Source organism: Podarcis muralis, chromosome 6, assembly GCF_964188315.1.
Source record: "Podarcis muralis chromosome 6, rPodMur119.hap1.1, whole genome shotgun sequence".
Lineage (NCBI taxonomy): Eukaryota > Metazoa > Chordata > Lepidosauria > Squamata > Lacertidae > Podarcis > Podarcis muralis.
Window position 1 is genome coordinate 6,401,333 of NC_135660.1, and position 23,537 is coordinate 6,424,869.

At 45.6% G+C, this 23,537-nt stretch overlaps 1 non-coding gene and 1 pseudogene across 1 annotated transcript; one reads left to right on the top strand and one right to left on the bottom strand.

Annotated features, from left to right (window-relative positions):
• Positions 1-79: 79 nt before the first annotated feature.
• On the top strand, positions 80-20,170 carry LOC144328023 (uncharacterized; annotated as a pseudogene).
• On the bottom strand, positions 16,354-16,468 carry LOC144328217 (small nucleolar RNA U13). The gene has a single exon (XR_013393448.1). It is a non-coding gene; the product is annotated as a small nucleolar RNA U13 (small nucleolar RNA).
• Positions 20,171-23,537: the final 3,367 nt, after the last annotated feature.

Sequence of the window (23,537 nt, forward strand, 5' to 3'; positions counted from 1 at the left end):
ACCACAGCACTACTGCCTGCTGCACTGCTGCATCACACTGTGCATCCAGGCTTCAGCTCCGGAACCCAAGGAACTCAGAATGGCAACAGACAGCAGCTTCTTGCCATTCAATCCAGCATCAGGAGACTGGGCAGGGTACGCCACCCGTTTCAACTTCCTCCTAGAAGCTAAAGAGGGCACCAATGACGCCAAAAAGAGGGTGACATTCTTCAGCGTCTGTGGAGAGGAGATGTTTGAAATCGCCCAGGCTCTCCTTGCGTCTGAAGACGTTGCTACCGTTTCTTACAAAACAATAATGGAACAGCTGAAGGGGCACTTCTTGCCACAGCCCTTGGTGGTAGCTTGCCGAAATGCCTTCTACGCAAAGCGGCAAGCCCCCAGGGAAACCATAACCAGGTTTGTGACCTCCCTCCACCAAGCCGCCCGGCTCTGCAAGTTCTCAGAGCTGGAGAACATGTTTCGTGACCGCCTTGTTGGTGGTCTGAGGGATGAGAAGCTGCAATGATGCCTCTACACCCAAAAAGGACCTAACGTTCCAGGTTGCTCCAGAGGATACCTTAGGAACTGAAGCCGCCGAGAGGTCGGCGCAAAAGGCACAGCCGAGCCTGCCGTCCCAACCTAGGGTCCGCCACAAAGACCTCACCGACGACTCAGAATATGACAGGGCGGAGGTGCACCAAGTGCAGCAGCACACTCAAGCAGCGCACACACCACAGCTGCCTCGGCCAGAAGGAGGGAACTGTGCAAGCTGCGGGGAGAGCCCCAAGAGGAGGACCTGCCGTTTCTGCAACGCAGAGTGCAGGCAGTGCAGAAAATTTGGACACATTGCCCGGGTGTGTCTGGCTCAGCCCACCCAACACCAGGCATCAGATGACTGACCCAAGAGCCCCCGGTCCCGGGGCCCAACACACCAAGGCAACTCGACGGAGATCATGGACTGCCAGGTATACCAGTTGCCCCATTCCAACACAGAGAAGATTTATGTAGAGGTACATATAGAGGGGGCCCCGTGCCGCATGGAGCTTGACACGGATTCCCCTCTATCCATAATCTCGGCATAAACCTTAAGGGAACTGTGCCCTAGCGTGGGTCGCAAACTCAAGCTGGCCGCATTCATCCTCCGGGACTTCCAGAAATGTAAGGTCCCCACAATGGGGGTGGGGACCTTCAGGGTGCAATATCGAGGACTTTCTTGTGGCCCCTATGTTAGCTTGCTGGGATTGGCATGGTTTGGATCGCTGGGGCTAGCCATCACTGGGGTGACCCGCACTAGCTTACAAGTGGACGTGGACGCCATATGCAAAGCATTTCCGGGGGTTTTTGACGGGGCATTGGGACAATATACCCCCCCAATGCCCTACAGCTAGACCGCACCGTATGACCCGTCAGGCTCAAGGCCCTCTGGGTCCTATTCGCCCTGAAACCCTGTATAGACGAAGAATTGGACTGGCTCGTGGAGCAAGGAGTGCTGGACCCGGAGCCTAATGCCCCCTGGGAAACACTGATAGTCACACCTGTCAAGCCTAATGGTTCAGTCCGCGTCTGCACAGACTACGAATGTACCAGAATGGACGCAGAAGGGGTCTACCTAACTGGTGACAAGGTATGGGCCATTTGTGATGCCCTAGCACCCAAGGGCAAGACTGAACTTCAGGCCTTTTTGGGACTATTGAACTTTTACCTCACCTTCCTTCCCCATAAGGCGGCAGTAGCGGAGCCCCTACACAGACTCCTAGACAAGCGGGCCCCTTGGGTGTGGGGCCAGTGCCAGGAGGCCATGTTCCAGGCAGTCAAGGACTTGCTCGTCTTGGACTCAGTCTTGGCACACTTCAATAAGAGGCTGCTGGTGGTGCTAGCATGTGACGCCTCGCCCTACAGCATCAGCACTGTCCTGTTCCTGGACGGAAGAGAGGTGCCGGTATATACTTTTTCCAGACGCTCACCGCAGCCGAGCAGAACTACTCACAAATCAACAAGGTGAGTCTAGCAATCGTGAAGGGAGTAAAAAAAATCCACAATTTCTTGTATGGGCGGCCCTTTACCATGGTGACTGACCAGGACTGACCTTTACCATGGTGACTGACCACGGTAAAGAGCCAGTGTGGTGTAGTGGTTAAGAGCAGTGGACTCGTAATCTGGTGAACCGGCTTCGTGTCCCCTCTCCTCCACATGCAGCTGCTGGGTGACCTTGGGCTAGTCACACTTCTCTGAAGTCTCTCAGCCCCACTCACCTCACAGAGTGTTTGTTGTGGGGGAGGAAGGGAAAGGAGAATGTTGGCCGCTTTAAGACTCCTTAAGGGGAGTGAAAGATGGGATATCAAATCCAAACTCTTCTTCTTCACAAGCCATTGCTTGGCTTGTTTGCCCCCAAGAAGCAGACCCCCCCAAGTGCTGTCTCCCCGCATCCTCAGGTGGTCAATTTTCCTTGCCAGATACCAATATGCCCTGATCCACCACCCTGGGAAGGGATTGGCCATGTGGACGCCCTCAGCAGCCTACCACTACCAGAAACAGGCCCTGACCCAGCGCCCGCACAAGAGGTTATGGGCCTGGAGCTGCTTCCTGACCGCCCCATTCAGGCACAAGAAGTAGCAGACCATTCCATGAAAGATAGGGTCATCTCCTGGGTCCTGGACTGGGTGTGGTGGAGGGGATGGCCCAGCAGCAGCCCCAGGCCAGAATTCACTGGCTACACAACCTGCAGACATGAACTATCAGCCCACAAGGGGTTCCTGTTATGGGGAAGCAGGATTGTCATTCCCCAGCCCCTCTGCAAAAGGGTCCTCACAGCCCTACACGAGACACACCCAGGGGTAGTGAGAATGAAGGCCCGTGCCAGGAATTATGTGTGGTGGCCGGGGATCGATGGAGAGATACAGGCCTGGGTCAAACACTGCCAGACCTGCCAAGAATCCCACCTGGATTCCCCAAGGGCCCCAGCCCAGTCCTGGGAGTCCCCCCAAGCACTATGCTCATGCCTGCACGTGGACTTCGCTGGCCCCTTCCAGGGAAAAACATTCTTCATAGTGGTGGACTCCTACACCAGATGGTTGGAGGTCACACTGGTACTGTCCACTTCCACGTCCGCTGTGCACCTCCCTTTGTATTCAGTAGCTCTTGCAAGTAACGCTTACACCCAGGTGATAATGGACCATTTTCAGAACAAACGTAGGAATGTGTTGTGTTTTTAAAGTATCCCAAGGCTCTATGTTGATTCTGCAAGATTAACAGGGCAACGTCTCTGGAAATAAATGACGTACTATAGTACCTTATTGCTCACTGAAGCATGGATTTAAGATACTACAAAACCAAAAGGAAGACGATTTTCCTTGATTTTTATTAACCTCCTCTTTGCTTTCCTCTTTGCAAAGGGCTTGGAGGACTTTTAACATGCCTCCAGAATAAGGCCAGTGATGACTTTTCACACACACCATTGCCTGCCAAAACGAAGCAGAAGCAGAGAGAGAAAGAATGCAAACTGCCATAAGTCTCACCTTTCCCCAGGGATGCCTTTTCCGTGAGAATTGGGCCCTCCCATCCCTGTGAATAGTTAGGGAAAACATGAGATGGAGCTGCCTGCTGCCATGTCTAGTTTGGTCCTGGCATTGGCTCTTGGTGGCAAGGCCAGTTCTGGTGCCACTTCTCAGTGGATTCCACGTGACCTGTGTATCATGTGGATGAGAATGGTTATCTCCTTCCAGGATGTAAGGGCAGTCTGTCAGCCAGGATGCTCTTCCTCCTGAGCCGCTTTACCTGTGTAGGTGGGGGAAATGCCACTATAAAACAGTGAAGAGGAAAAGGAAATATTGGGGCGACCTGTCACCTGGAAAAGAGCTTCCTAGATGCTTCTCCCCAGTCCCTAGCAACAGCTTTACTTCTGCTTTAACCTACAAGTTTCCCTATCTCCCTGCCTGACCAGTGCATTTTCTATACTTAGTATGCCTAGAAATTGGGCTTTTAGTAATGCAGCTCCAGCCGTCTGGAATAAGTTGCCAGCCGAAATCAGAAAAGCACCTAGTATTTTGATATTTAGGCACCTTATTTTAAAAAGGCTAATGCATGTAACCCTATCATTTTACTCAGTAACAGCTGTATGATTTTAGAAATGGTTTTATGGGGTGGTATACAAGCAAGTTTTACTCAGAAATGGCCCATTCAAATTAAGGGCCCCAAGTCAGTCATGACTATTAATTTCAGTGGTTCTACTCTGAGTAAAACTTAATTGAATATCCAGGTCCAACTCCAGAGGGTGGCAAGTTGGGGAAATTTGTCAGGGACCCGAGGTCAAGAGAAGACCCAGAGGTCTAACAATGTTTTATTTAAACTTTATTAATTTAATATTTCCCCCCTCAATCCAGAATTCTTCATGCTTGTCCTCAACACACTGCTTTCTGATTCTAGATCCTGCCGTCCACAAGCCTAGGGGTGGCTACTTAATATGTGAAAACCCTCCTCATGATTTTGTTTTTCATGCTTTTTCTTCTGTGCACATGCCCCAAATGAACATCAAGAAGGAAATGGTGATTGTGATCATGCTATACACACTTCCACAATGCCACTGGTCAGGTGTAGATACTTCCTGCACCACCAGTGCTGAGATAGTCTGTATCTGTTGTCAAATGGACACACTGTAGGGTAACTGAAGGTAGGATTCCCTCTTTGAAAGCTGCAGAGCTGCAGAGAACAAAATTACAGTAATACAACAAAATGGCTGCAGGAGAGCAGAATGGCAGCAAAAGATAGAACAAGACATCTTCAAGACAAAAGCGCAAGTGAGAAAATGGCTGCGTGACGTGGCTCTTTTGTGGAGTCAGCCAGAGCCACGCCCATCTCCCAGGTCACATGCAGGGGGAGGATGATCCAGTCAGTGGAACAGAAAGTTACTTTCTGACGGGATATTCCCCTGCCTGTGCCCACTCTAGGGAAATAGGGAATGTTGCATTTGACTGTACCAATGGATACATCCAACTGGTTGCCCTGTATGATGACCACTGGCAGTAGAGAGACAGGAAAAAGTAGTCCCTGTTAATTTTCTTTGACCTCTCAGTGGCTTTTGATACCATTGATCATGGTATCTTTCTAGAGCAGCTGTCTAAGTTAGGTGTGGGTGGCACCGCTATGTGGTTCTTCCAGTCCTACTTGGATGGTTGTTCTCAGAGGGTTTTGCTTGGAGAGTGATTCAGTCCCATGGGGCCTTCACTGTGGGGTTCCATAGGGTTCAATTATATCCCCTATGCTTTTAAACCCCACTGCTGAGTGAAGTCCTTACTGGCATTAATGAGCGACTCTCAACCTTTCCAATAAAACTCACAAAAAACCAACAGGCTGCGATTATAAGCACTTATGCACCAACACTGGATGCTGATGAAGACATTAAAGAATTTTTTTACTCTCAGCTGGAAACCATCCTATCAGAGAAACCTAAGGAAGATAAAATTATCCTCCTGGGTGATTTTAATGCAAGAGTTGGGCGAGATTTCAATCTGTGGCCTGGGACTACTGGGAAAGAAGGAATTGGCAACAACAACCAGAACGGAATCTTACTTTTGATGATATGTGCAGCACACAATCTTGTTATTACCAACACACTCTTTCGACAGAAAAAATAACTTGAAAACTTCATGGAGGCTTCCTTGGTCAAACCACTGGCACCTCTTAGACTATGTTATTCTCCGTGCTAAAGATTGCCATGATGTGCTCCTTATCAGAGCTATGATGAGATAGAAACTGTGCCACTAAGAAAAAGACCTATGCCAACGCTAAGGCTGAGGTTCAAAGAAGAACCAGAGAACTAAAAAACACATGGTAGATTAAAAAAGCTCAAGAGATCCAGCACTTAGCTGACACTCATGATGCACAGAGTTTCTTTAAAGCCACAAAGACCATCTATGGGCCAATAAATCATGGCATATGCCCCCTATGCTCAGCAGACGGTACCATACTTCTAAAAGATAAAGAAGCTATTGCATTACACTGGAAAGAATATAACCAACAACTTCCCCGTAGCTGCTGAGGTCCTCTCACAAATTCCGCAAAACCAAGTTAGGGATGAGCTTGCAGTATCTCCATATCTGGGAGAGTTGTGTACAGCTATTAATCAAATGAAAAATAACAAAGCCAGCAGACCTGATGGGATGCCTGCCAAAGTCTTCAAAGTGGGTGGAATTGAACTTACACAACAACTTCACAAGCTTATTGAAAAAGTCTGGAAGAGAGAAGAGATCCCATCAGACTTTAGGGATGCCAAGATTATCAATCTCTTTTAAAAAGGTGACAGACATGATTGTGGAAACTATCAAGACATCTCTCTATTAGCTGCGGCCGGCAAAATTCTTAGCAAACGGTTTCCTAACAATATCCGAGGTGACCCTTCCCAAATGGTTTTCAGCCTTCTAGGGGGACAGTGGACATGATTTTCACTGCTTGACAACTTCAAGAAAAATGCAGAGAGCAAAACCAACCCCTGTATATGGCGTTTATTGACCTGACTAAGGCCTTCAACACTGTAAATTGTAAAGCCCTGTAGACTGTCCTTCTGAAAATTGGCTGGCCAGATAAATTTGTGAACATCATTCGGCTCCTCCATGACAGCAACACTTTGTCGAAGGGAAACTCCCCACCAGAGTAGAAATCGTATATAGAACAGATAGATAGCTCTTCAATCTGAGCAGGCTGAAAGCAAAGAGTAAGATTACTATAACTTCCATCATAGAGCTTCAGTATTCTGATGACAATGTAGTGTGTGCACACTCAGAGGATGACCTAAAAACCATCCTAAATATCTTCACAGAAGCTTACATAAAGCTTGGCCTGTCACTCAACATCCAAAAAAACAAAGTGTGACACCAACATAACCCCTCTGCAGCGCCACACATCCAACTCAATGGTGTAACGTTGGAAAATGTCGATCACTTCTCCTACTGGGCCATTATCTTTCCACAAGGGCCGACATTGATACCAAAATCCAGCATCACCTGAGCTCTGCAAGTGCAGCTTTCTCCCAATTGAAGGACCGGAACATTTGCAGGGAAACCAAAATGCTTGTTTACAAAGCAATTGTACTACTAACCTTACTGTATGCTTGTGAAACATGGACCACTTATAAACACCATCTCCAACTCCTCGAAAGATTCCATCAACAGTGACTGAAAATTTTTACACATCACTTGGGAAGACAGGCGAACTAATGCCAGTGTACTGAAAGAAGCAAAGATCTCCAGTGTTGAAGCAATGATTCTCCAACGTCAACTTCATTGGACTGGTCATGTTGTGCAGATGCCTGATTATCGTCTTCCAAAGCAACTACTCTATTCTGAACTTAAAAATGGAAAGTGTAATGCTGGTGGTCAACAAAAGAGGTTTAAAGACTGTCTCAAGGCAAATTTTTAAAAATGTAGTATAAACACCAACAATTGGGAAACACTTGCCTGTGAGCTCTCCAATTGGAAAACAGCCTTTACCAAAGGTGTCATGGGCTTTGAAGATGCTCAAACACAGGACCAAAGGGAGAAATGTGCTAAGAGTAAGGCACGCTTGGCAAATCCACACAGTGTTCAACTCCCGCCCTGAAACCAATGTGCCCACTGTGGAAGGACATGTGGATCCAGAATTGGCCTCCACAGTCACTTACAGACTCATTGTTAAAACTATGTTTATGGAAGACAATCTTACTTGGCTGTGAATGATCGCCAGAGACGAAGAAGAAGAAGAAGAAGAAGAAGAAGAAGAAGAAGAAGAAGAAGAAGAAGAAGAAGAAGAAGAAGATGATCCAGATCCAGAGGTTTGGATACATTGTCAGCAATATGCTGATGACACACAGTTCTGATTCTGCTTCACATCTTTCCCCAATAATGGACTGGATGAGAGCCAACAAACTGAAGCTCAATCCATATAAGAACTGAGGCACTGTTAGTGGGTGGTTCTCTAGACCTGATGGCTGGGAGGTTGCCTGCTCTTGATGGGGTCACACTCCCTTTGAAGAAGCAGGTGCATAGCTTTGGAGTACTCCTGGATCCTTTGCTGTCACTCAAAGCTCAGGTGGTCTTAGTGGCATGGAGTGCCTTCCATTAACTTTGGCTGGTGGCCCAGCTGCGCTCTTATCTGAGCCGGGACAGTCTAACTCCTGTTGTCTATGCTTTGGTAGCCTCTAGGTTAAATTATTGCAATGTGTTATACGTAGGGCTGCCTCTGAAGACGGTTTGGAAACTTCAGCTAGTGCAAATTTAAGTGATCGGGTTCTTCATCGGGGCAAGATGGTTTGAGCATATTACACGGATCCTTGTCAGACTGCACTGGCTGCCAGTTAGTTTCCAGGCCCAATTCGAAGTGCTGGTTTCGAGCTATAAAGCCTTAAACGGCTGAGGACCGCAATGTCCCAAGGACTGCCTCTCTCCATAGTAAGAAGAGACAGACCTTATAGCTGCCTCTGCACCTCCATACATTCCTTAGAGAAAGGGAAGGTGGATGAGTCATGCTCCGGATATTTAGTCTTGGACTGTTTCTGAGCCACCCAGTGCAGCTGGCATGCTAACTCTAGCTCTAAGCAGAATCCAGACATGGAGGGTGGGCTATTCAAAACATGCCCCAAGCACTTAGCACAATTTCACCCATTTTTCCAAATTACACCAACAGTCTCTTTCCATGCTAAGAGAATTGTGTGGCTTTGGAAGGAACTTACAAGGGGACATTTTAAAGCTCTAACAGCCTATATTTCCACACTTTACTATGCTGCATGTCTTGTGATTTTATGTCTCTGCCGGGGCTGTCTCATCAAATAGTATGTGAGTAATGACAATTTTGCTTTTTTACAAGAAGCCAAAATGCTTCAACTGTTAGATAACCGCAGTAGATAGTGCAGCCTGCAGCTGGAATACGATTTCTTTGTACTCTTCAGCAAGTATAGAACTCGTTTACACCTGTTAGTGGTCAGGATGTGGTTGTAATAACTAGACAAGTGTCAGAAGTCCAGATCGACTCACACTCGTCAGCTGGAGATATTTAGAGTTTGTGGCCAGGATGTGGTTGTAATAAGTACGCATTTGTCAGCAGTCCAGATCGATTCACACTTGTTAACTGGAGGTGTTAGAGCTTGTGATCAGAAGGCGGCATTTTTGCTTGGCTTAGCAAGTAATTGCATAGGAATACCGACCAAATAAGGGAAATAATAAATAATGTTAGTAGGGAAATTAGGCGGTCTTGATAGGCAGTAAACCTTGTAGTATCCAGCCAATTGGGAGACAAGGGAGGGGACCTGTACTTTGGGTATAGGGAATATAAGCTTATGCTTTGCCAAAGCCGGGGTGTGCCTACTTTGGACACCCGCTCTTGCAAGAACGTTTGGTAATCAGTAAACTCTTTGCTGCTTCACCAATTATGTTCAGATTTTATTTTGAGGGTCTCAAGACCCACTTCTAACATAGTACTGGCCCTAAACTTGGATCTAGGCATCCAGGGAATTCTCATTTTATTTTACTATATCCAGTATTTTTTTCCCTTTCAACCAAATGACAAATATTAAAAACCAACACACACACTCTCATTCTATAGACTAAAAGAATCCCTAGCTACCCAAAAGTCCAGAGAGTGAGTTCAACAGTTTGCTACAGACTCACACTAAAGGAAAAGCAGGGGTGGAGAAGGAAGGAAGGAAGGAAGGAAGGAAGGAAGGAAGGAAGGTGGGTATACCTGATCTTGAAGCAAGAGGAGCATGAAGTCAGGGACCAGCAATCTGTGCCTTGTGCAGTAAGTTAAGTTGTCCCCTTTAAAATCCTGTGCCAGCAAGGCAGCAGAAGTCTCGCCTGTTCCTTTGGTATATGTGCCAGTGAAGTCTAGGGTTGTTCCTTGAGACTGACGTGTAGCCAGAAGGAGGCTCTGTTGGAGTTGTTAGCTAGCTAACTATGGCTAAGCTAATTTGAATACGCTTGGAAGTTGGTATCTAACTAACTTCTATGTGTAAAGGGAGAGGCCTTGCTTAGTGAGTGAATAACCACAACACCAAGTCTTTTGGACTATGGTTGTTCCTTTCAGTTTACTTACTGTGTTCCATCTACCCACCCTTAACCAAGCATGTGCGGAGGGACCTTCCTTTGTTTTCTTTCCCCCTGTGGATCACAAGGGGGCTGGGTGCACTGCAAATCTCATCTCCAGTGAAACCATAGCCACCTGTCATCTTAACTTGTCAAGAGTGACTCTGGGAAAAGTACGACAATGTACAGCTGGGATCACACCTACCCTGAACTTTGAGTTTTTTGTTTGTTTGTTTGTTTTGTTTATGCATTTTACAACTTATATATAATTAATCATTCATAATTCATAATAATTCATCATTATCTTTTCCCTGGACTTCCCAGGCATTCTCTCCATGGCATTCTAGGTAGTCTTTTGTTGGCTGCATAATCTATTATTCCACTCATTTTCATCTCAAATCTTCCTTTATTTAATGTTTTCTGCTGTTCATATGTTCATTCCTACTTGTAGGTTAAATTTACTATTATACCCTCTAAGATACTCTTTGAAACTTCTCCTGCCTGGGCAATTATCTTTCCACAAGGGCCGACATTGATGCCAAAATCCAGCATCACCTGAGCTCTGTGAGTGCAGTTTTCTCCTGATTGAAGTGTAGAGTGTTTGAGGACTGGAACATTCTCAGGGAAACCAAAATGCCTGTTTACAAAGCTATTGTACTACTAGCCTTACTGTATGCTTGTGAAACATGGTCCACTTATAAACGCCATCTTCAACTCCTTGACAGATTCAATCAACGGTGTCTCTGAAAAGTTGTACACATTGAGGCAAGGAAGAAGGGCTACCCCTATGCTATCCATATAATCAGTTATCAGAAATCAATATATTCATATATGCTCACACAAATCAAGGCTTACAGTATTTTATAATCCATTTTTGAATCAAAGGGAAGCTGTGCCTTAGCTAACTGCAAACTGCTTGAAACAGCAAAGTTAGGAGCCGACCTTTCCCCTACAAACATCCGTGTACCCTGGACAAGGGGAAGACGTGAATCAGAGATACTGGTACAAAATCCCCTCAGATACAGGCTAAATTAATCCACAGAACAGGAAGAGCAGAACCACAAAATGTCCAAGCTCCCTGTCCTGTCATAACTAGGGGAAAAGTTAGACAGAGCGTCACTGCAAGCATCGGAAAGCAGAACTAGAACCAGTGCTTGACCAGTGCTTGACCAGGAGCTGGAAGCGTGACAAGAAGCTTGCTAATTGGCTAATTTTCGCTGACAATATCGTGAATCCCTCATGATTGTCTCATGATCTTTGATTTGCTGTGATCTGCTCAGGTATAAAGACCTCTGGATTTCTGTCAATCGGGGTCCCAGTTCCTTTTGGAAGAGATTCCAAACTGGGTCCTTATTGCCTGGCAATAAACCTTACCTTCTTATTCTCCATTGCTGAGTCTGTCTGATCCTTATTTAGCACCAAGCGAGTACCCGCTTACGTTCACGTGCTTCAACATCACTTGGGAAGACAGGCAAACTAAGGCTGTGTATTGGAAGAAGCAAAGATCACCATTGCTGAAGCAATGATTCCTCAACATCAAGTTCGTTGGACTGATCATGTTGTGCAGATGCCTGATTATCGTCTTCCAAAGCGACTACTCTATTCTGAACTAAAAAATGGAAAGCGTAATGCCAGTGGTCAACAAAAGATGTTTAAAGACTCTCTCAAGGCAAATCTAAAAAAATGTAGTATAAACACTGACAACTGAGAAACACTGGCCTGTGAGCGCTCCAGTTGGAGAACAGCCTTTACCAAAGATGTCATGGGCTTTGAAGACACTCTAACTCAGGGCAAAAGGGAGAAACGTGCTAAGAGAAAGGCATGCTTGGTAAACCCTTACCGTGATCAACTCCCACCCAGAAACCTACCGTACTTTTCTGTCTATAAGACACCTCCTTGTGTAAGACCCTCCCATTTTGGGGGACTAAATTTTAAGAAAATGAGGGAAGATGGCCCAAAGTTGTTGGGCCTCTCTCCTCACGCAGTTGCTGGGAGGAAACAAGCCCTAGATCATTTCCTGCGCGCAGCAGCATCGGATGAATTTGCCCTTCCTCCAGCCATCCGATTTGCAGGAGCGCAACCTCCCCTGATGCCGCCACGCATGGGAAACGATCCAGGGAGTGCTTCCTGTGCACAGTGGCATCGAGTGAATTTGTGCTCCAGCCAAAGAGCTGGCTTACGGTACGCAGCTTCTCTCCCCCCCCCCCCCAGCTGTGGGCAGGAAGCACCCCCCAGATCACTCCCTGCTTGCTGCGGCATCTGGGGAAGCCGTGCTCCCACCAACCGAATGGCTGGCGGCGCGGCACTTCTCTCCTCGCCCCCCACCATGCTACTATTTCTGTATTGGACAACCCCAGTTTTTTGATACGGTACGTCCCCACTGTGAAAGGACGTGTGGATCCAGAATAGGCCTCCACAGTCACTTACAGACTCACTGTTTTTTGTTGTTTTTTTTAAATTATATTTTTGTTAAATTTTAAGGATCACTTTGAGTTCCAACAGTTTTCGAGGAAGTTCGAGTCTCCTGTGACTACTTTATCTGTCCTTTTTGAATGTTTGGCAATCTGCTCTAGGAGGACATCATCCAAGCCTTCAGTCTGACTCCACAGTCTATAGCAGACACCCACAATAAGGTCACTGTTATTTCTCTCTTCTACGATTTTTGCCTAGATTGATCATTGATTGGTTCTTCCTTGTTCAATCTATCACTCATGTCATGTCATGTCATGGTTACAGAATCCCTGCTGCCTGCGGATTAAATGAAAAGGAGATTTGCAGCTACGACAGCATACTAAAGACATGGTATTTACTGTGAGATCCTCTGGGTGACTATTTACGAAGGCTTCATGTGAATATGAATCAGCATGGCAAACAATCCTGCTGAATAGTATAGGAAAGTCCTTTGCAATAAGTTAATTGTCTACCAGAACCAACTTCTGGCACCTACCCATAATGTAGGTAGGGAGTCACTTCATCTCCGTGTCAGCCAGCGTAAACCTACACAGGGAGCTGAAAAGGAAATATGGTTGATAGTACTGATAGCCATGGAAAGGCCCTAAGGAGATAGCTGGGCCTCCCTACCTTTGTCCTTCTCCCAGTGCTAGTAATTCAACCAGGAGGAAGAGGCACTTTCAATCCACAAAGCAACCCAGAAACCAGATTTAGAAGGCTAAAGGAAACCCGTGCCATCCCGAGAAGGCCTGTAGCTGGTGCGCACTACCTTAAATCAATATAGCAAATTGTAATCTGATCTATAATATGTGAGGTCAGATGAAAGAGGTGTAATAACATAATAAAAGCCTCTTTCAATTGCGGAAGTGCCACTTCACAGTAAAGCAGTAATCATAGGCAAATCAAATTAATCTTATTGACACTGACTGAACCGCGAAGGGGAATGAGTCAAGCACATATGATGGGCACGAGTCCCTATGCCAGAGATTAATGAGGGTTTCAATGGCATAGCTGAATACGTCAGCCAGGCACTTGCAAGGGCAGGTCTTAGCTACCCATACCCATGTAAATCAGCTTGGGCTTGAAGATGGCCTTAGAAGCTCCAAGGCTTAGATGTTCTGCTCTCTAGTCTACACCACTAAGGTCAATCAGATTCATGAGTTTCAGTGACAAATGACCTTTTCAGTGGTGGCCCTCCACTTGAACGCTGCTTGACTTACTTTCTTGCTACCCTTAAACAGTCCTTGAAAACTGTTTTATCCCAGTAAACTTTAATAATAATAATAATAATAATTTATTTGTACCCTGCCCATCTGGCTGGGTTTCCCCAGCCACTCTGAGGGCTTCCAACGAAGATTAAAAATACATTAAAATGCCAGACATTAGAAGCTTCCCTAAATAGGGCTACCTTCAGATGTCTTCAGGTCTCTGTGGAAGCCGCCCAGAGTGGCTGGGGAAACCCAGCCAGATGGGCGGGGTACAAATAAATTATTATTATTATTATTATTATTATTATTATTATTATTATTATTATTAATGTCAGGTAGTTGTTTATCTCTTTGACATCTGATGGGAGGATGTCCCACAGGGCGGGCGCCACTACTGAGGAGGCCCTCTGCCTGGTTCCCTGTAACTTCACTTCTCACAGTGAGGGAACCGCCAGAAGGCCCTCGGTGCTGGACCTCAGTGTCCAGGCAGAACGATGAGGGTGGAGATGCTCCTTCAGGTATAATCAGTTTCATTCCCTTTATATGGTTTTATTCTGATGCTGCTCTTCAATTTGTGTTTCTTCACTTGTTTTATTTTCAACGTTTTTAGAGGCTGCCCAGAATCAGAAACTCTATCAAGGTTCCTGATTGCAAGTGTTAGGACATTTTTCTGGGTGCTGAAACAGAGCAGATCCACTTATTGTGTGGAAATTACATACAAGTTAATGAAGGCATTAGAACACACATAATTAAAACAGAAGATAAAAGACAATTACACTTTTAAGAATTACAGTTATAGCTTATTCCTTTCAAGAAAATTCCAGTCCTTCAGGTTTTCTTCAAGCCTTCATCCTTCTCCTTGTTGCACACCCCCAGTCACAGTTCTGCATTCCAGCAACTTACCCAGTCCCCACCCATTGTAGGATGCAAGTTGGCGAATTTCCAACATATTTGCACCAGAGGGCAATCCTCAGTACCAGAGCTGCATAACACAAAGGCCTGGCTCATTATTTTCTTTGTGCTTTCAAACACAGACTCAGTTATCAGAACAATTCCTAAAAATGTCATTAAGAAAGGACAAATCAACAGCATTTCAAGAAGCAATGACAAAACTTTCAAGAAGGATCTGTACACAGGCCCAAATCAGCACACAATATAATCGTTAACTGACCCGTTTCTTCCTTGGCAGCCACAGAAACTGCTTAGCAACCACGCTTTCACACTGTGTCCCACCAAATCCCAATTTTTCCAAGCAGGGCAACGTGATGTTATTGAAGACAAGACCTTCCTCTCTGTGTTTCCAATGCCAATAAAACACAATGGGTGGAAGGGTGAAAAAAGTTTATTTGATCCTGCAGAATACAGACTTGATAGGATGTTTCCCAAAGACTGAGTGCTGACCTTTAAAGCCCTAAACAGCTTCGGTCCTGTATACCTGAAGGTCTCCACTCCCACCGTTCTACCCGGACACTGAGGTTCAGCACTGAGGGCCTTCTGGCGTTTCCCTCACTGTGAGAAGTGAAGTTACAGGGAACCAAGCAGAGGGCCTTCTCAGTAGTGGTGCCCACCCTGTGGAACACCCTCCCATCAGATGTCAAAGAAATAAACTAATATATGACATTTAGAAGACATCTGAAGGCAGCCCTGTTTAGGGAAGCTTTTAATGACTGATGTTTTAATGTAATTTTAACCTTCTGTTGGAAGCCCCCCAGAGTGGCTGGGGAAACCCAGCCAGATGGGTGGGGTAGAAATAATAAATGATTATATTATTATTATGAACACAAAAAATACAAAAGCATTTATAGTATCCTAGCAAGTACACAAAAGCATCATTTTTTCTGTTGGAACAGTGTTGAAGCAATGATTCTTCGACATCAACTTTGTTGGACTGGTCATGTTGTGCGGATGCTAAAACCCTGTTTTGGAAGACAATCTTACTCGGCTACGAGTGATTGCCAAAGAAGAAGAAGATTGGCTGAGAATATGCATGGACAAAGCATGCCTAAGCCAGTTATTCTCACAATTGGCTATAGAGTGGTTGCTATATTTTAGCTCAAGGTATGTCCCCGGACTTCCCTTATCTTGAGCTTAGGCTGGGAATAACCAGCCTTGCGGTTGAGACTGTCAGAAAATAATTGCTTAGGCTCAGCAGCCCAGCAGGCTGTGTGTGATGTGTTTGCTTCAGGGTTATGGTGCTCAGATATCAGTGGCACAAGGCACGTAGCTTCTGGGGCAGCCCAACAGGTGCCACCACTATTTTGTGCAATGGACGGCAAGAAGAGAGAGGCGCTGGATTTTGGCATTACAGTGCGCCACTGAAATTTGTGTTTATGCAACTCAAAAGGACTGAAAGGGAAAGGGAGAGGGACTGGCAAGGAAAGCAGTCAGGCTCACTGCTGGCCGAAGTGAACCTCTGACAAAGGAGCAGGAGGAAAGCGGCGGCAGCTGGACAAGGAATTACAGGAGCTTATCCTGACTGCAGTCCATCCCTCCTTCTCTCACCTCATATGGCCCCGGCTACTCTCGCTGAGCTGCTTCTCTCATCGCTGCTGTGCACCTCCCTCTGTATTCAGTAGCTCTTGCAAGTAGCGCTTACACCCAGGTATCAATGGAACATTTTCAGAACAAACGTAGGAATGTGTTGTGGGTCTTTTTTGTTTTGTTTTTCAGATCAGAAGGGTACTGTGCCCTGTTGTAACAATTCGGGACTGCACGTCTCATGCAGGCGCATGATGACCCACTTTTAAAGTATCCCAAGCCTCTTTGATGATGCTACAAAAAGATTAACAGGGCAACGTCTGGGTTTAAGATACAGTGGAACCTCGGTTTTCAAACGTTTTGGAACTTGAATGGCGTAAACCCAGGTAAACCCGGAAATAAATGCTTCCGTTTCCGAACGTGCCTCAGGAGTCGAACTTCCAAGGAGGCTTCTGTATTGAGTTTTCTGTATTAATTTTTCTTTTTGAGGCTCCTGTATTTTTGGTTTTCAAATGTTTTGGAAGTTGAACAGTCTTCTGGAACAGATTATGTTAAAAAACCGAGGTTCCACTGTACTAGAAAACACAATGGAAGACGATTTTCCTTGATTTTTATTAACCCCCTCTTTGCTTTCCTCTTTGCAAAGGGCTTGGAGAACTTTTAACATGCCTCCAGAATAAGGCCATTGCTGACTTTTCACGCACATCAGTGCCTGCCTAAATTGAAGCAGAAGCAGAGAGAGAAAGAATGCAAACTGCCATAAGTCTCACCTTTCCCCAGGGATGCCATTTCCGTGAGAATTGGGCCCTCCCATCCCTGTGAATAGTTAGGGAAAACATGAGATGGCGCTGCCTGCTGCCATGTCTAGTTTGGTCCTGGCATTGGCTCTTGGTGGCAAGGCCAGTTCTGGTGCCACTTCTCAGTGGATTCCACGTGACCTGGGTATCAGGTGGATGAGAATGGTTATCTCCTTCCAGGATGTAAGGGAAGTCTGTCAGCCAGGATGCTCTTCCTCCTGAGCCGCTTTACCTGTGTAGGTGGGGAAAATGCCACTGTAAAGCAGTGAAGAGGAAAAGGAAATATTGGGGCGACCAGTCACCTGGAAAAGAGCTTCCTAGATGCTTCTCCCCAGACCCTAGCAACAGCTTTACTTCTGCTTTAACCTACAAGTTTCCCTATCTCCCTGCCTGACCAGTGCATTTTCTATACTTAGTATGCCTAGAAATTGGGCTTTTAGTAATGCAGCTCCAGCCGTCTGGAATAAGTTGCCAGCCGAAATCAGAAAAGCACCTAGTATTTAGGCACCTTATTTAAAAAGGCTAATGCATGTAACCCTATCATTTTACTCAGTAACAACTGTATGATTTTAGAAATGGTTTTATAGGGTGGTATACAAGCAAGTTTTACTCAGAAATGACCCATTCAAGTTAAGGGCCCCAAGTCAGTTAATTTCAATGGTTCTACTCTGAGTAAAACTTAATTGAATATCCAGGGCCAACTCCATAGGGTGGCAAGTTGGGGACATTTGCCTGGGACCCAAGGTCAAGAGAAGACCCAGAAGTCCAACAATGTTTTATTTAAACTTTATTTATTTAATATTTCCTCCCTCAAACCAGAATTCTTCATACTTGTCCTCAACACACTGCTTTCAAAGTAGGCTGATTCTAGATCCTGTCCTCCACATGCCTAGGGGTGGCTACTTAATATGTGAAAACTCTCCTCATGATTATGTTTTATTTGAGAAAAATATTTAAGAAAAATATTTGTACAACGGTATTCATAAAAGTGAGTTTACAGCAAACATCCACATATACAGTAAGAACTATGTAAAAATGTAACATTGGAGATCAATTTTAAAAAGCCCCCTCCCCAGCAGTTATACAGACGTAGACTAGAATGTCCCTATTTTTATCTGAGGAATGTTGGAGGGTATGGTACACAGTCCCCCAAAGCTCCACCACCACACCATGCAGGTGTCCACATAGCTTTGTCTTGTGGTTCCACTAAGCTTTAGCTCAAGAAGATCAACAGCTACTTTGGGGCTCAAATCAGTAATTCGGTCTTTGTGGAACCCTTAATTTCCTCTTTGATCTCCCTCCTCCTGATGATGTGAGGTTCGCAGAAACCCTGCTGCATGTGGATTTAATGAGAAGAAGAGAAAATGAAAAAAAAGAAAGATGAGGGTGAAGGGAAAAAAGAAATAAAGGAAAAGATGAGCAATGCATTTAACAGAGTAAATGAAACTCTCACAGCATTCCCAGCAAAACATAGATTCAGATTTTCTTGTACTTGATTATAGCAATACTGTACAGCCTTCATCCCCCTGCCCAGGAGAGGCTGCGCACAGCTATCCCATAAGCCAAGACAGCAAGAGGCTATCCCAGAAGCCAGATCCCTCTTGCTGTTCTGGCATCTGGGATTCAGAATATTTTTTTTCTTGTTTTCCTCCTCCAAAAACTAGGTGCATCTTATGGTCTGGTGCGTCTTATAGAGTGGAAAATACGGTAATTAAAAAGGTTACTTTTTCAACAAAGCAATCATATTCTTACATAGCCCCACTACCCCGAATCAGATTTGTCATTTTAGCATTTATGCTATATTCCCTAACTCTATTCAATAAAGTCCTCTATATTTTTTGCCCCAGTTGTAGGCAATGGTTATTATGGCTGCACTTAATAAATAAGGGTCATCTCTCCATCATTTGTCAATACTACTATCTTAATTTAGCTGAAAAGAAGGCCCACTTAGTAGTATATTTCCTTGATAACATCAGGTCAGAATGTTGTTATTTGGGGACATTTCCGAAAGATATGTAGTGTATCAACAGAGGCATTTTACACCTCTAACAAAAGCTATGAACTGTTGAGTATATGCAATTAATACACTTTGGTATTAAATGCCTTCTAAAGATAAATTTCTAGAAACTTTCCTTAAGGCTTATGGTGTCTTGTGGTGCATTCAGCCATACCCAGATGTACAGAGTTTGACTTTATGTTGAGATCCGTAGAGACACCATTGATCCTTTGCTGAAGAGGTTCGCCAATCTTTCAGACAACTTAATTCTCTCCTCTTAGGCAAAGATCACAAGACGTCCTGGTTGGTAGCCAGATTCTGCACCCAGATTTATAGGCACAGATCATCCTCTAAAATAAAATAGTTTACTAGGGAAATGCTGAAGTAGCCCTTTGGGGCGCCTCAAGGTCATTTTTTTATGGTAGCCCAAATCTCAGTTGTACAGGTGTATGTATATATCTCAATTTATTCATTTTTAACTCATCACTTAACTTCTCAGATATCATACAGTACCAGAAAGGGTTGTGGTTTTTTAAAAAACAAGGCCTTAATCTACTCAAGAATTAAAGGTGTACCCAAGTGAAACCATTTTTTGAAGTGAGTCTTGTAATATCTAGTAACTGAAGGAAAAAATAGTCCACCCTTTTGTTTTATTACACAGAGTCTTGGATTCTGTTTCAAGTCTTTTCTATTGTCAAGTAAAGTCTACAAAAATATTTTCACAATCATCAAGGGTTTTATAGTGAACCCCCAGCGAAGAATTCATTTAAGAACACAATTGTTTTTGAAGCAGATATTTTTCTGTGCCACAATTGTTTACCCGTGACTACTGATGTAATAGCCAATAATAATTTCTCATGGTTGTGTGCCAGGGACTTTCTGGATGAAGAGGAGTGGTTGGAGGTGCCAGCCGGGGAACACCTTAGAGAAGCAGCAGAGGAGGAAGACTCAGAGCCAGGATTATGGTGGTGGGACTCTGAAGACATGTCAGAGGAGGAGGGAGTCTGGGAGGCAGAAGAAGCAACAGGCTCAAGGGGGGAAAAAGAGCCAGAGGAAGAAAATCCTTCAAAGGCAGGGCAGGGTGCAGAGGAAGGCACCTCAGGTCCTGGACCTCAAAGAGAAGAGGAAGAAGCTGCAACCGAAAAGCTGAAACAGCTACCTGGTCCCACCTCCTCCCTTGACTCCAATGTCATGCAGGTCTTCGCATGTAGCTGAACAGAAGGCTCAGAAAGCCCAAGGGGGACCCTTCCCACCAGAGTTTACGCCTGCTTGGGAAACATCCAGAGGAGGGGGTTTAGGAGGAAGCAGGAGGGGCCAAGTCTTGGCAACATCGCCACTGAGGGCAGCGATGCCTGTGGGCATTCTGCTTGTATACTATTTTCTTGAATAAAAAACTGACTTATGAGTCTCCAAGTCTCCGTTCTATCCACTCACCTGAGACTCTGGATGGGCGGCCACTGTCACATGGCACGGCCATGGTGGGTTCAGGAAGGCTGCCATCTTCTGGCGCAGCCAGGGGAGGGAATGGCTGGCACTGCTCACCTCTGGCTGCATCGGGCCCTCAGGTAAGGGCGGGCATTGCCTGCTCAGCCAATTGAGGGCTGGGGCTTGGGGGCTGCAAGCATTTAAGGGGGTGGGCAGGTGTTGGCCGCCCTGTTAGCCAATCATTCTGGGATTTCCCCACCCACCCAGTCCTTAGGGGCCTGCCTGAGGGGGAAGCGGGCACATTATCTATGGACCTTGCTATGGTTTATTTGGTCAGCATATTTGGGGCCAGGGAGGAATTTAATCCTGCAAGCAAACTGACCAGCTTGTAGGTTTTCACAACTTTGGCAAAAAAAAGGCATTGGGTTGCACCCTTAGTCAGAGGGGTACCTAGGTGGGGGGGTCCAGGAGGGGTGACTCTGGGAGACCAATGGACCAAAACACCTCTCCCAATGGCAGCCTGTGTGGGATTGTGCCATTCAATTCACGTTGGGGGTGACTCCCCAACACAAGTTACTATCAGATAGCAGGCGGGCTGCTTGATGCAGGACACGTGCCCAATGCCTTAGCCAAACCTACTCTTTCCTGCAGTCAATCACGTTGTGGCCTTATACAACCCAATACCTGTCTCCTGTGTCATTATTGTGGCCCTCCCTTCACCTGCCACTGCCATTATGCACCTGCCAATGACCCTGCTCTGGCATTGTGTTTGGAGAGGTTTGCTAGGTCTTGAGTCATCCATATTGCATTAATCAACAAGCTTTACCTGTGTGCCATATTTGTAGGCTAATTCACATCAGATATCATAGTATAATTATTATATTCCCAGGTTTCTTATCTATCTGATGCTACCAACTTATTATTCTTCAAGTGCACACTGTTTGGTTTCCGCTGCATAGAAGGAAATGCTTCCTTATTTATCCATGTGAAGGATGTTGGTCCATGAGCTGCATAAAGTGCAAGTTCAGTACCAGGCACCACCTGCACCAACCGTCATGGATTCCCCCAGAGAATAATAGGAAGTGTAGTTTCTTCAGGGTGTTGAGTTGTTTAAAAGGTAAGGGTAAAGGACCCCTGACAGTTAAGTCCAGTCGCAAACGACTCTGGGGTTGCAGCGCTCATCTTGCTTTACTGGCCAAGGGAGCTGACGTTTGTCCGCAGACAGTTTTTCCGGGTCATGTCACCAGCTAGACTAAGCCGCTTCTGGCGAAACCAGAGCAGTGCACAGAAACGCCGTTTACCTTCCCGCCAGAGTGGTACCTATTTATCTACTTGCACTTTGATGTGCTTTCGAATTGCTAGGTTGGCAGAAGCAGGGACCGAGCTCACTCCATCACGGGGATTTGAACTGCAACCTTCTGATCGGCAAGCCCTAGGCTCAGTGGTTTAGACCACAGCGCCAACCGCGGGCCTTTGAGTTGTTAGAGGTTCCCTATTCTCCTCACAGTTACAATTCCCAGAGAGTTTTATCAATCTATCAATTTTCCCCAGGGAACTCTAGAAATTAAAAGTTATGTTTACAATTAAATTAAAAGTTCTGTTTAAAAGCAGAAAAGATGCACTTATTTATTCACTCCTCCTTCACAAAGATGTGGTATATATGTTGCTACAAAGGTTGGGTGCCAAGTCCCCCAATCTCTGCTGAGCAAAGGCAAGATTCCAGCATGTCAGAGCTGGTTCTGTTGCAGGTCAGCACAGAGACTCAGGGATGAGCAGTGAAGTTGATTCTTTATTCAAGGAAACAGAATACAAACAGAAAACCTACAGGCAAGACCAACCCCAGTAAACCAGTCGACAATCTGTGCCTCCTATTTTCCTCTAAGTCTCCCCTTTGGCTGGATGTTTCCCCAGCAGTCTTAAACTCTGTCAGGGAGGGGGGCCCCTGTGCTCTCTGTGCTATTGGCCCTGCTACATGCAAGGCCCTCCATGTCCTTGGAGAAAACGGAGGAAGGGAATGGAATACAGTAGGATCGGCAGGCTCCTGTGAAGCTGTCACAGCCTTTGTCCCCTCATCATCCTCCTCAGCTTCCTGACCTATGTCTGCAGTGCTTTCTGCCTCTTCTTCCTCTCTCTCACTCAAGCCTGATGCTTGCTCAGCATCCAACTATTCTGCTGCCCTTTCATCCTCTGACCTGTCCCACCACCACTCCCTTGACTCTAAGCCTGCCTCTTCTGAGGCTTCCTTAGGGGGTTCTCCAGCTAGATCCTCCCACCACTCCTCATCATCCAGCCACAAGGGTTCCAGACACCCACCCAGGGTCATGTTTCTGTTGGGAGTTGAGACATGGCAGAGGCTATAGTGTTTTAAGATTATGGCTTATTTTACACATATATACAACCTTTAGTATTCAGTGGAGGGGCACACAGCAGCAGCAGCAGCCCAGAACGTGCCTCCTTTTTGCTCTGCTGCCTATCTTGGTCTCCAGGGCACATGAAATCAAGATTCCTTCTCTGCTTCCTAAAACCACCTCTCCTCATTCTGCTGTTCCTAAATAACTAATACCCAGTTCTTTTGAAGAACAGTCGTACCTTAGTTCTCGAATGCCTTGGTACTTGGTACTTGGCTCCCGAATGCCACAAACCCGGGAGTAAGTGTTCTGGTTTGCGAATGTTTTTTGGAAGCTGATCATCCAACACAGCTTCCGCTTGACTGCAGGAAGCTCCTGCAGCCACCTGGAAGCTGTTCCTTGGTTTTTGAATGGTTTCAGGAGTCGAATGGACTCCCGGAATGGATTAAGTTTGAGAACCAAGGTACCACTGTACTAATGGTTAATTGCCAACACACCCAAGAAGACTCAAGACCAGAAAGGTGGCTAACTGGTTATATTTATTAAAATGTAACAACTATAGAATTTGCAATCGGAATAATTCAACCAAATTAACCAAAACCAATGAGGTCCAGGAGGTGAATGGATTGAAGGAAGGATTTAATCTCTCCCATCTTTCTGAGCTAGCTGCCAGCTGCTCAAGGCCCTTGGAAACTCCTCTCTGTTTATTGCATGCTCCCTGTTTATTTGGTATAATAATAAAGAATAATAATAAATTTTATTTGTATCCCGCTCTCCCCAGCCAAAGCTGGGCTCAGAGCGGCTATCAT